We start from the raw sequence: 10,982 nt of genomic DNA on the forward strand, positions 1-10,982 counted from the left end.
CGACTTGTGAAAAATCCTGCCCAGCTTGCTCCTCCTTAGACTGTGCAGATAAACAATACAATGAATAATGATGAAGAATATGAAGGAATAGAAATAAGAAGGTTCTGATTTTTAACAAACATTCTGTTAAATACTATTTGTCTTTTAGCAAATTACTTAAGAAGTCAAGATCATTTGGTTGTGTTCTTAGGTTCTTAGGTCTGACTGACACCTGCATGAGCACAGTTTAATATTTTGCTCAGTCTTATGTTGACTTCAATTGATCAAAACAGACTAATGACAGCATATTGGATTAGAGACCCTTATAAATGACGACACATTTGTCTCAGTTATCAGAAAGGGCTTATGTAGCTTTTATGTAGCCTTATGAAGCAATACTGATAAAGAACACTGGGCAACAAAGTCAGATTAGAACTTTGACACTTTTAGAAAATTCATGGTTCATCCTAATGTTTTCTTGAATTTAGTCTACAGTGCAGCGGGTATCTTTGCTGCTCCGGAGTTCCCAGTTTTGAGCTCAGGTTACTTTCTGTATGCAGACTCTACGCATGTGCCCATATCTCTGCGCATGCATCTAAGATTAATGTGACAGTTATTAATGGTGTCAACTAGCCTTATTACACTGGATTGTGCTGCTGCTTTATATCAGCTGACCTGGCGCGTGTTGATCAAAGATTCACTTTGGCAGAAGTGTGCCCTTTGATCCTTTGAGTGTATGCAAGGTGGTGCGCTAAACAAAGGTCTGTTGAAATGCACCATTGTGTGTGTGTGTGTGTACTCATTGTGCATGCATGTGCACACATTCACCCACTCCTGCTACATTTTTTGTGTTCAATTCCGTTTTTTTTATGTGTGTGTTTTCTTTCTGTAAAATCCGCACACCTTGATTTTACCACCAAAGGTTCGGCAGGTAAAAGCCGCCTCCTGCTCTGTCAGTTAATGAGCTAATTTCAGCATGAAATTATTTTTCTCCTAATATGTTCATGGCCTGCAAGCTTTGGCAGAACGTTCTTCATAGTTAGAATTCCTTTTTTAATGACAAAACCACACAGGATAAGAAAATAATCAAGTCTGCATTACGAACCACGTCGACTAGAGAATATAGTAATATTGTTTAAAGGTTATGAACCATTTTTCCCATCACCATTGATTGTACGGGATATTTTCAAGTGCAATTAGAATGCGACCAAATCATAAACTTAATTCCAATTCTGGTGGTTACTATGATTATACGTACAATTTTCCCTTGACTACATCTTGTCGTGGTATATAATTTCATCAGTTTGTTTTTTTAAACATTCTCCTTTGTGCACATTCAACCTTGTAGGCTGGGGAGCTTGAATAACCATCCGATTCGTCTGCTCGTCTTGTAGCTCTGATGGTATTGCAACGTGCCGTGACCACTTGGTTAACCAATGGCTCCACTGGAAAACCAGACGGTTGACCAAAGCATTCTCAGCTCTATTAAAATTGCCCTCCTTTTGTTTTATGAATATCCCTCTTTTCAAATGGGTAGGTGGTTAACATGGCAATCATTGGTTTTTGGTGTAAATAAGTAGGGAAGTCTCAATACCCTTTTAAAACACACACACGCTACTATTATGTCCGGGCGGACGTATGGAGTTCCTATTCATCAACTATAACAGACCTCTGTGTCTACAGAAATTATGATTACTCATAAGCTAAGATATATGTGAACTTTTTTTTACTCCACTTCCAAGAAGACATTATTTCGAATCCATTTTGTGCTTACCCATTCCAGTTTCTTTTGTCTATGATCTGAGCTAGCGTTTGCACATGTAACATTACCCCGGCAGATATTTATTTGATGTGCAGATTTCACAGTCAGAGTGTCAAGCTGAGACCTGAGTGCAGAGGAGTTTAGTCTCTTGCTGGAGAGAAAAGCCTTGGAGGGACTATTATGATTGGAACCATTGCACAAAGGGCAGACAGTTTTTGCTTGCACAGAGTGTGTCTCCTTGCCTGCTGATTCGTATTAAATCAAGTACAAGTCTATGTGTTTAGTTGCTGTGCAGGCATAAATGACAAAGTTTATGGGTTTGCTGTAGCATTCATTTTTTACAGGTGAAAATTAGCCCAAAATAATTTCACCCAAGTAAAGCAAAAATGGCATTTTACTGAAGGGGAAAGGGTTTTGTTTTTACTGCTGCTTGGTACACACTTGGATTAAAAACCTCATTTACTGCCATCAGGGAATGTAAGACAGTAGCAATACTAGTAGGAATCAACTTCCTCTTGCAGACTTGTATTGTCAAATCCCAAACCCTATAGAGATAGATGAGTTTAAGATTAAAAGGAGAATGGTTTTCATCCCCAAGCTTACAACAGTAGCAGAAATGATGTAGATGCAATGGTTCACATTTCATCCTCTACACCTTTCTTTCGGTCTTATTCAGCCAGTCACCAAGTCCTACAAAGCATTCTCTCACACTCTCTGTGACTCCGTAACCCATCTCAACTGAAAACGAAAACTGGTTCATGTTCCAGCTTCTCAATTTTTGTCAACTATCTTACGACTGTTTTGGGCGGATCAAAGGTTTTCCCACACCTTCTTGTAGGAGCGTTAGGATTATCTGTTACTCAGGATGGATTACAGCCAGTACAATTTCCCTCTCTGTCATTATCCATGTTTACATTGCTTAGTCTTCATTGTAAAAGAATTCTTTGGTTATGAGTTAAGTCAGCAGAATGATCAGTAGAATGTATTTTGGCCAATTGAGTGCCACTGAAATCAAAGGCAGACATGATAACATTCTCTCAGAATTGTTTTTTATTTAAATCTTAGATCTCTGCTTACATAAAATCTGCTTTTTTTAATGTTACTTGCTTACTTACGTTAATATAATTAAATGCCTAGACTCTAATACAGTGGGTTTCAAAGCCACTACTCATGTTAATGGACAGAAGAACTTTTATTACTTCAAGCTCTGAGAAGATCACCACAAACAGCTCTGAACGCCTTTTCTTTACCTTTTAAACCATGTTTACTTCAGGAATACCATTTCTCCTGATTAATGATGTAAACAGACCACATGGGAGGGAAGTAGTAGCTCAGTTATTAAGAGGTTGCTGCTGATTGGAAAGTTCCAATCCCAGGATTAAGCAATTAAAGAGCCCTGAGCAAGGCTGTTAACTTCCATATGCTCAGTTTATTAAAAAAAAAAAAAAAAAAAAAAAAAGTAAAATGTAAGTCACTCTGGATAAGCATGTTGGCCAAATGTTGTAAATGTAGTTGGGTTTTTTCCTCAAGTCTCTCATTAGAGTATCTTCATCATGGACATTTTAGAAGATATCGCAGATTTTATGTGGCTTCTCTTGGGTAATGTGACGAGTAATAATCTGAAAACAAATCATGAAATTGCCTGGAAGAAAACATGGCCTTGTCCTAAGCAGAAACCTGTTTTCCAGTCCCTCTCATTTCCTTTACTCTAAGCCTTATGAGTGAAAATGTATCTAGTGTCATAGCAGGGTGTGCGTATAAAGCTGCAGCCTCAGACTGTATATTTGGCTCGCTTAGTAGAAAAACAATTAGATGGGATATAGGTGGAGTTGGGTTTTGTTTTATGTGCTTCTGTATCTACTGTTCAGTTGTCAATAAGATGATAACACAAGGATGTGATTAGCAGGTAAGTGTAGTGTTCATGGGCTTGGCCCATTGTTGGCGCTGACAGTCAGATGAGATCATTAGCCGAGAATTTCCGTCAGAGAAACATTTATTTCTATACTTCCTGCTCTACCTAACAGCGTAAATTAGCGTTGCTATGCCTGGGTTGTTGTCAACATACATTTTTTTGACAATCCAGCTAAGCATTCGGATGAGTTAGATCAGATGGCAAGTGTAACATCATAAATGTATTTATTAGGCTCATATGCCCTTCACACTGTTTTTGTGGCTTGGCTGTCACTGGGATCTATGCACAGTGGAGGGTTTTCCGGTAAGGGGTGTGTTTTCTCCATGAACAGCTGCTTTTGTGAAGTGTTCGCATGCCACAGCTTCAAGAAATGGCTAGCACCAAGAAAAGTAGATTGCTGATATTTGAAGAAGAATGTTGTGATCCACAAAGGAAGCTTTGCTTTTACTAGGATCTCCATGAGCATAACTTAGGATCCTGCAGCAGCATAGTTGGTGTGTTTTTGAGTTGAACCCTAGAGGAGAACATTATTTCTCTTTTTTTTGTGTGTGTGTGTGTGTGTGTGTGTGTGTGTGTGTGTGTGTGTGTGTGTGTGTGTGTGTGTGTATCAAAGTACCAAATCATCTAATTTATTCTATAGAATAGTTTTAGATATAGATTTCTTTTGAATGAGACAATGGTGGTGAGGAAAATCTCCCTGAGACAACATTAAGATCTTGCGATAAATCCGACTTAAAATGGCACCCATTTTACATTAGGACACGGTCAACCATCCAACAGACAAATCTTCCACTTAGCTACTGCACGGTCATTACAGAGCTCATCATAATCATCTGAGTACTTATATGCTGTTGACATTCAGGAGAAGGTATACTTTTTCCAGTGAAACCATGCAGACTTTGTCAATTCCACTTCCCTGATCAGAAATCTGTGTTGTTTTTTAATCTGGTTAGGTTTTACATGACTGACGTTTATTTATGTGCTGTCTGGAAATTATTTAGTGTTGGTTTTGGCACTGATTTACTTTGATATTTACAGTATTTGGCAGATACATTAATCCAAATTGACTTAGTGAAGTGCAAACAAAAAATGTATCTTCATTTAAATACAAATAAAACATTAAATTTGTTAATTTAAGAAGTATCCTTTGAAGACGTTCAGTCTCTCAGTCACTGCTTCTGTCTTCTATTTGTGTATAATGCTTTTAAACAGCTCAAACTCCCAGAACTGTAGGTTCTTTACAACTTGAACTGTACATTTTTTTTTTATCACTGTCCATTTCATTATAAGAGGTTTCTGTGATTTCTCAGCATTGGTCTATACCCATGATAATTACTGATTCCTGTTTGGGTCAGGTCTTGTTCTTCAATGTGTACCGAGGACTGAAGCTATGTTCACACGTAGCATTTTTTCTATTTATTTATATTTAGTTTGTCACCTGTTTGGCATTCCTACCTAGTTGCTATATTAATCAGTGGTGGGCATGACTAGCATTACAACTGATAAAACTCAAGTGTGTATATGCATCATATCTTATGAGATGAATTAAAAACATTTTATTTATTTATAGCATTTAGTAGACACCCTTATCCAGAGCAACTTACATTATCTCAATTTTATACAACTGAGCAATTGAGGGTTAAGGGCCCAATAGTGACTGGGCTTAGTGGACCTGGGATCGAACTCACAACCTTCCAATTCGTAGCCCATCACCTTAACCTCTAGGCTACCACATGCACTGTGGAAGGGCATATGGTAGAAGCAGTGTGTCCTCTTTGCCAAGCATCACCTGCGCTGCACCAATCTTCTTGCATCGCTGGACACACACACACACATCTAGTCACCAGCATTTGGTGTAGCTCGTGTCACCAGAAGTCGACAGCTCTCTTTGAAAACAAATTAAAATTGAAAACTTACAAGTGGGTAAAAGTAGGGTATGCTGCAAGTTTAGTGCTTGTATAGTTGATATAGCTGATTTTTTTTAAATATCTGATTAAAGGGAATGTCTGTCAGAGGAATAAAAGCTATAAGAATTATGTTTTGGTTTATACAGTGTATGATTGTGCACTCACTGCCATGCCTTCTTCCCAGGTGACTCTTGTTTCTTGTGGTCACAAAAACTACATATTACAAGGCAATTTGGGTCACATATTCTAGTGAATAGTGCAGCATAAGATGGATACATGGCATGTCCTGAGAGAATATTGCATATTGTTTATAGAGTGCACAGTCACAGCTCAAATTGTCGTAGTGACACCCTGACACAACAGCTCATCTCCTGCCTTATGCCTCCATTTTGAAATCAGCACTTACTATAAGGACAATTTATTGTCATGTTACTACGCATGTCTTCTAAACTGTCCTTAGAGTTTTAATCAGTTGTTTATTTTCTGTTTACTTCCTTGATCACATTATATAAGCAGGCCTTTCATTTCAATTTGCAAAGAACTGTTATTCTCTTGAGCTGTGTAAATCCTGAGCCTTGTTTTCCCTGAGACTTTATTCTTTGTTCTGAATCTTTTGCTGATCTGTGTTTGACTACTCTGTATATTGACGTTTTGTTTGATGCTTTGTGCTATTATTATGTTTAACCATCACCTGTCTGACGGTTGGGAATTTGGATAGTTGCGGTCAGGGGCGCCACTATCAATTTTGGGCCCTATGAAAGAAAATGAGACTGGGCCCCTTACCACACCCATTTTGCACCAAACATACAAGCCTCTGGGGGCCCCAAAAGTGTATCGTCCCAACTTTCCCCCCTTTAGTGGTGCCCCTGGTTGCAATAAACTCAGCTCAAAAGTGCACTACAGTGTTGTCAACAATCTATCCAGTTAACTGTGATGATTAATGTATACTTACCTCTTAAACACTATATAGTCATCTACAGATGTGACGAGGATATGTCCATATGGTTATTGACCTAAAGCAAATAGTAGTATATACAGTATACCTTATTTAATAGTAAAGAGGTGCTGCTTTGTATTATGTTAATACTTTGAGCAGCCATGTTGGTTTAGCATCACTTGCTAAACTCAAGAATGAAGAGGGTGTATTTATTTATTTATTTTCCTCTAAAAGTTTTTCTTAAAATTAATATAAATGCAGCTTCTTGAAACCAACAGAAATTCATAGTAGCTTGATTTTTAACTTCATTTAAACACCTGAATTATGAGTGTGGCATGGTTCTTAAAGTTTAGAATAATGCTTTGTTTATTGGGCGAAAGAATTTACGTGACTTTTCCAGTCCAGTAGTCCAGGTGTCTCACTGTCTCACTCTCGCCGGCTCTCCGGCTCACTCCCCCTCAGTATGTGTGTTTGGATATGAGATATATATATAGGCTTTGGACTTTCCCCAATTTTTCCATCCCATATAAAACTTTCCGACACATTTTTTTAATTTAGCAACATCAAAGCAGCTACAGCCACTGGTGCCTGTCCACTCTAGTAATCAGTTTGTTGCCCAGGGTCAGATCTGTCCACTCCAAGCCCATCTTCACAATGCCTGTGATCTAGCAGCACTTCCTATCCCTCCACCATCAAGAGAGATAAAGAAACGAAAGGTGTTAATGCATATGCATTTGGTTTAATGGCAAGAAAAGGGATTGGTGTATATCAGGATATCAGATTTTTATTCTATGTGAGGTTTTTTTTTAGTTTAAAGTCATGCATAAAGAAATTCAATCAGTTATTCTGAGTAACCAAGCTGGATATTTGTAGGTCCCAGCAAAGTTGCAAAATTATTGCCTATGATTTTTGGATACATTCTTCTGCTATGTCTCCTGCACAGGATTTTTAAACAATGATCACTAAACCTGCTCTAACAGTTAATCCGTTGTTCTTTCATCAGTTGAAAGGTTATAGTTCCATGTCTACTTCAAAGCCTGCTAAAAGTGTACATTTAATTCTATCTTCTCAGACAGCCCACATGCTAACTGATTTATTTTGACCACATGTATTTCCTTTCCCTTCCATTCAGGGAACCTTTGTCACCGTGGGCTAACTAAATGATACAGTCCTGGAGTGATTATGTTTATTTGCCTAAGCTATGGCTTCCTCTAAAAGCCTTGCCTTTGGTGGGTATATACCATGCAAACACAAACTTTTTTTTTTTTTTTGCCTTCTGCCTTTTGCCTCACTTTCCTCTTCCTTTCCCTTTTCCCCTTTCACTGTCTCACTCTCACATTCTGCAGTGGTAAAAATGGACAGTCTTACTCCCCTCCTCATGGACCTCTGTGATAATTGCCGTAAGCCGCCCACTTGGTTTCTTTCTCTATTGTCCTCCCTAAAGTCTTTGGTCTGGCTTGAGATAAAGGGACAATCACTTCAAAGCAGACTGCTAAGAGTTTAACCCCTGAGCTGAAAGAAGCAGCAGACAATACAGTAATTGAGTAGAGTTACTGATCATTGGCTTGGTGTGGAGAGAGAAGCAGATACCCTCAAACATACTTAATTTTATTGGTGTTTAGGACCACAGCCTGCTACGGAGTGCAGGGGTCCTAGGGTTAAGAACTAGATGTTGACTTGATTGAATGGAGTTCGAAAAAGAAGGGAGTTTAACGGTTTTTCAGAATTTTAAGAACATTTTCTTACCACTTGTCTATGTATATCTTGTGTATGCTTGTGTACTTGAGTAATGTGTTCCTATGAACATTGTTGTATTAACATGGTCATGACTATATGTTTTTGGAATTTACAAAAACTAGTAAAAAAAAAAAAAAAGGGGCACAGAAAGAGATGAGGGAAGGATTTGGAAATAATTGTCTTTGCCAAATAATATATACCTTATTAAGATGCCCGTGGAAACACTGAAAAACAGGGGAAAATTGCCAGTGCTTGTCAGCATGGTGTGTGATTTCTGGCTCTGACGGTTTCTCAGCCACAGCTATGACACTCAAATTCATAATTGGTCTCAAATAGAGAGATGTGCCTGGTTTTATAAGCTCACTCATAAAGTTATTATTTTTAATTGTACCTCCTTACAATATTTTCTTTTGAATTAAGTAGGTTCTATTTTAGCAAATATTAACAAACTAGTAACCTAATTTAAGTAAAGCTTCACTCATACCAGAAAGTTACTTAGGACTGCACAACTGAAGTCTCAACCAGAAAACCTATGCAAATCTATGCCAAGCTTTCTACAAAAAAAAAAACAAAAAACATTTTTTTTGTTATACATATATCCTAAAATGTATAGATCCTCCTTGTGCACCAAAACAGCTCTATTCCTCTGAGGACTCCACTGACCTTCAAGACCTATAAAGGTGTGCTGTGGTATCTGGCACTAATACGTTAGCAGCAGATCCTTTAAGTCTTGTAAGTTGTGACTTGAGGCCTCTATTGATTGGACCCTTTTTGTCCAGCATATCCCACAGATGATCAGATTGAAATCGGGGGAATTTGGGGGCAAGCAAACATCAAACTCTGTCATGTCCTCAAACTACTCCTAAACAGTTTTTGCACTGTATCAGGGCTCATTATCCTGCTGAAAGATGCGACTGCAAGGGTGTGCATTGTCTGCAACAATATTTAGATTGGTGGTTTTTGTCAAAGACCAGAACATCAGTGAGCTTTGGGTGTCCATGACCCTGTCACCAGTTCACTGGTTGTTCTTTTTTGGATCACTTTAGGTAGGTTCTAACCACTGCGTATCAGGAACACCCAACAAGACCTGTTGTTTTGGAGGTACCTTGTCATACAGATCCTTACACCTGCCCATATTTCAGCTTCAAAAACTGACTTTCACTTGTTGCCTAATATATCACACCACATGACAGGTTCCATTATAATGAGGTGATCACTGTTATTTATTTAATGTTTTAGTGGTTTTAATGTTATGGCTGATGTATGTATATTTGTGTAAAATCTCTATTTATTACATAAAATCAGCTTGCTCTTGTGTGTGTGAAGTCAAAAGGCCACATGTGGCTACTATGTCAAGACGAGCACAGACTGATTGTCTATATGCATGAGCATTTGGATTGTAAATGGTCCATCCAGGACTATTAATCCATTTGGCATGGCTTCCTGTTGGTAATGGAATTGAGGTAGAGTTTAGGGTTTTGTATGTGGATTCAGTTAACTTTGGACTACAGGGCTATGTTGTTGAGTGTGATTGTTCAGAGGGATTAGGAGAAAAGTGTGCTATGGAGGTTTTATTTGTTTCAGAAATTTATGCAGAAAGCGTAAGTGCCATCACAACAGAATATATAGAACGCAGCTTCTTTGCCACACTGTGGTAAATTCTTATCACTCTCTACTAATTCATCCATGTTATGATATCCTATTTGTTAATGTTGAACATCAAAGGAACAATGAGGCCTTTGAAGTATGATGAGGGTGAGATCATTGGGACATCTTCCCTCTGGATTTGAAAATGCAGGACAAGCTTTTCTGGTAGTTTCACTTTTTCAGAGATAAGACCCAGACTTGCTGGTATGGTAGAAAACTTTGTTTGTTTGTTTATTTATTTATTTATTTATTTGCTGTGGGTTTTCTGAAAAATGATTTTAGGGCAAATTCAGAGTGTGCAGTAGAAATTTATGGTGAATTTTACAATCTTAAAACAATCAATCAAAAAAAAAAAAAATTAAATGTAGGCCTTTCTTAAGTAGAGTTAATAGAGATCCCTAAATGTATCTTTATATTTATATATATAAACAATATAGCCAAATTGGATACCAGACCGTTACATCCATATGTGCTTGTTGAACATCCCATTCCATAGTTAACACCCCAAATTCCTCCATAAAATAACACCACTCTTGGTGCTTGGTGCAAGCTTTGTTAGCTTCCAGAGCATTACTGAGGTCAGGCACATATGTCAGAGGAGAAGGTTTGGGGCACAGTTGGCATTTCAGTTTATGCCAAAGTTGTTAATTGGGGATGAGGTCAGGACTCTTTGCAGGATAGTGCGCCTCTTCCACTCCAAATTTGGCAAAATATGTCTTCACTTTGTGCACAGGGACATTTGATTTGGGCCTCTTAGTTGCCGTAAAGGGAAATTGTAATGCTGTTGCATACGAAAACATATTATTCAAATGTGTGGTTCCAGCTTTCTGACAAAAGTTTATTTAGCTCTCACTTATATTTAAATGTTAAAATGACGTACTCTAACATATTTTAATTCAATAATTTAATTCAAATTCAAGTCAGAACAAAAGGTTTGTTGATGCTTTTTCCTTGCTCAACATGTCAAAAGGCTTTTTTTCTTTATTTGTGCCAGCTGAACATTGTTGTGCATTTGAAATATTGCTATTAACATTTGTTTTAGCTAGTATGATAACAGTAACTAAGCATTCCAGTTTGAACTGCCATTTTATTAGCTGGAGT

The sequence above is a fragment of the Tachysurus vachellii genome, chromosome 18, assembly GCF_030014155.1.
Source record: "Tachysurus vachellii isolate PV-2020 chromosome 18, HZAU_Pvac_v1, whole genome shotgun sequence".
NCBI classification, from domain to species: domain Eukaryota; kingdom Metazoa; phylum Chordata; class Actinopteri; order Siluriformes; family Bagridae; genus Tachysurus; species Tachysurus vachellii.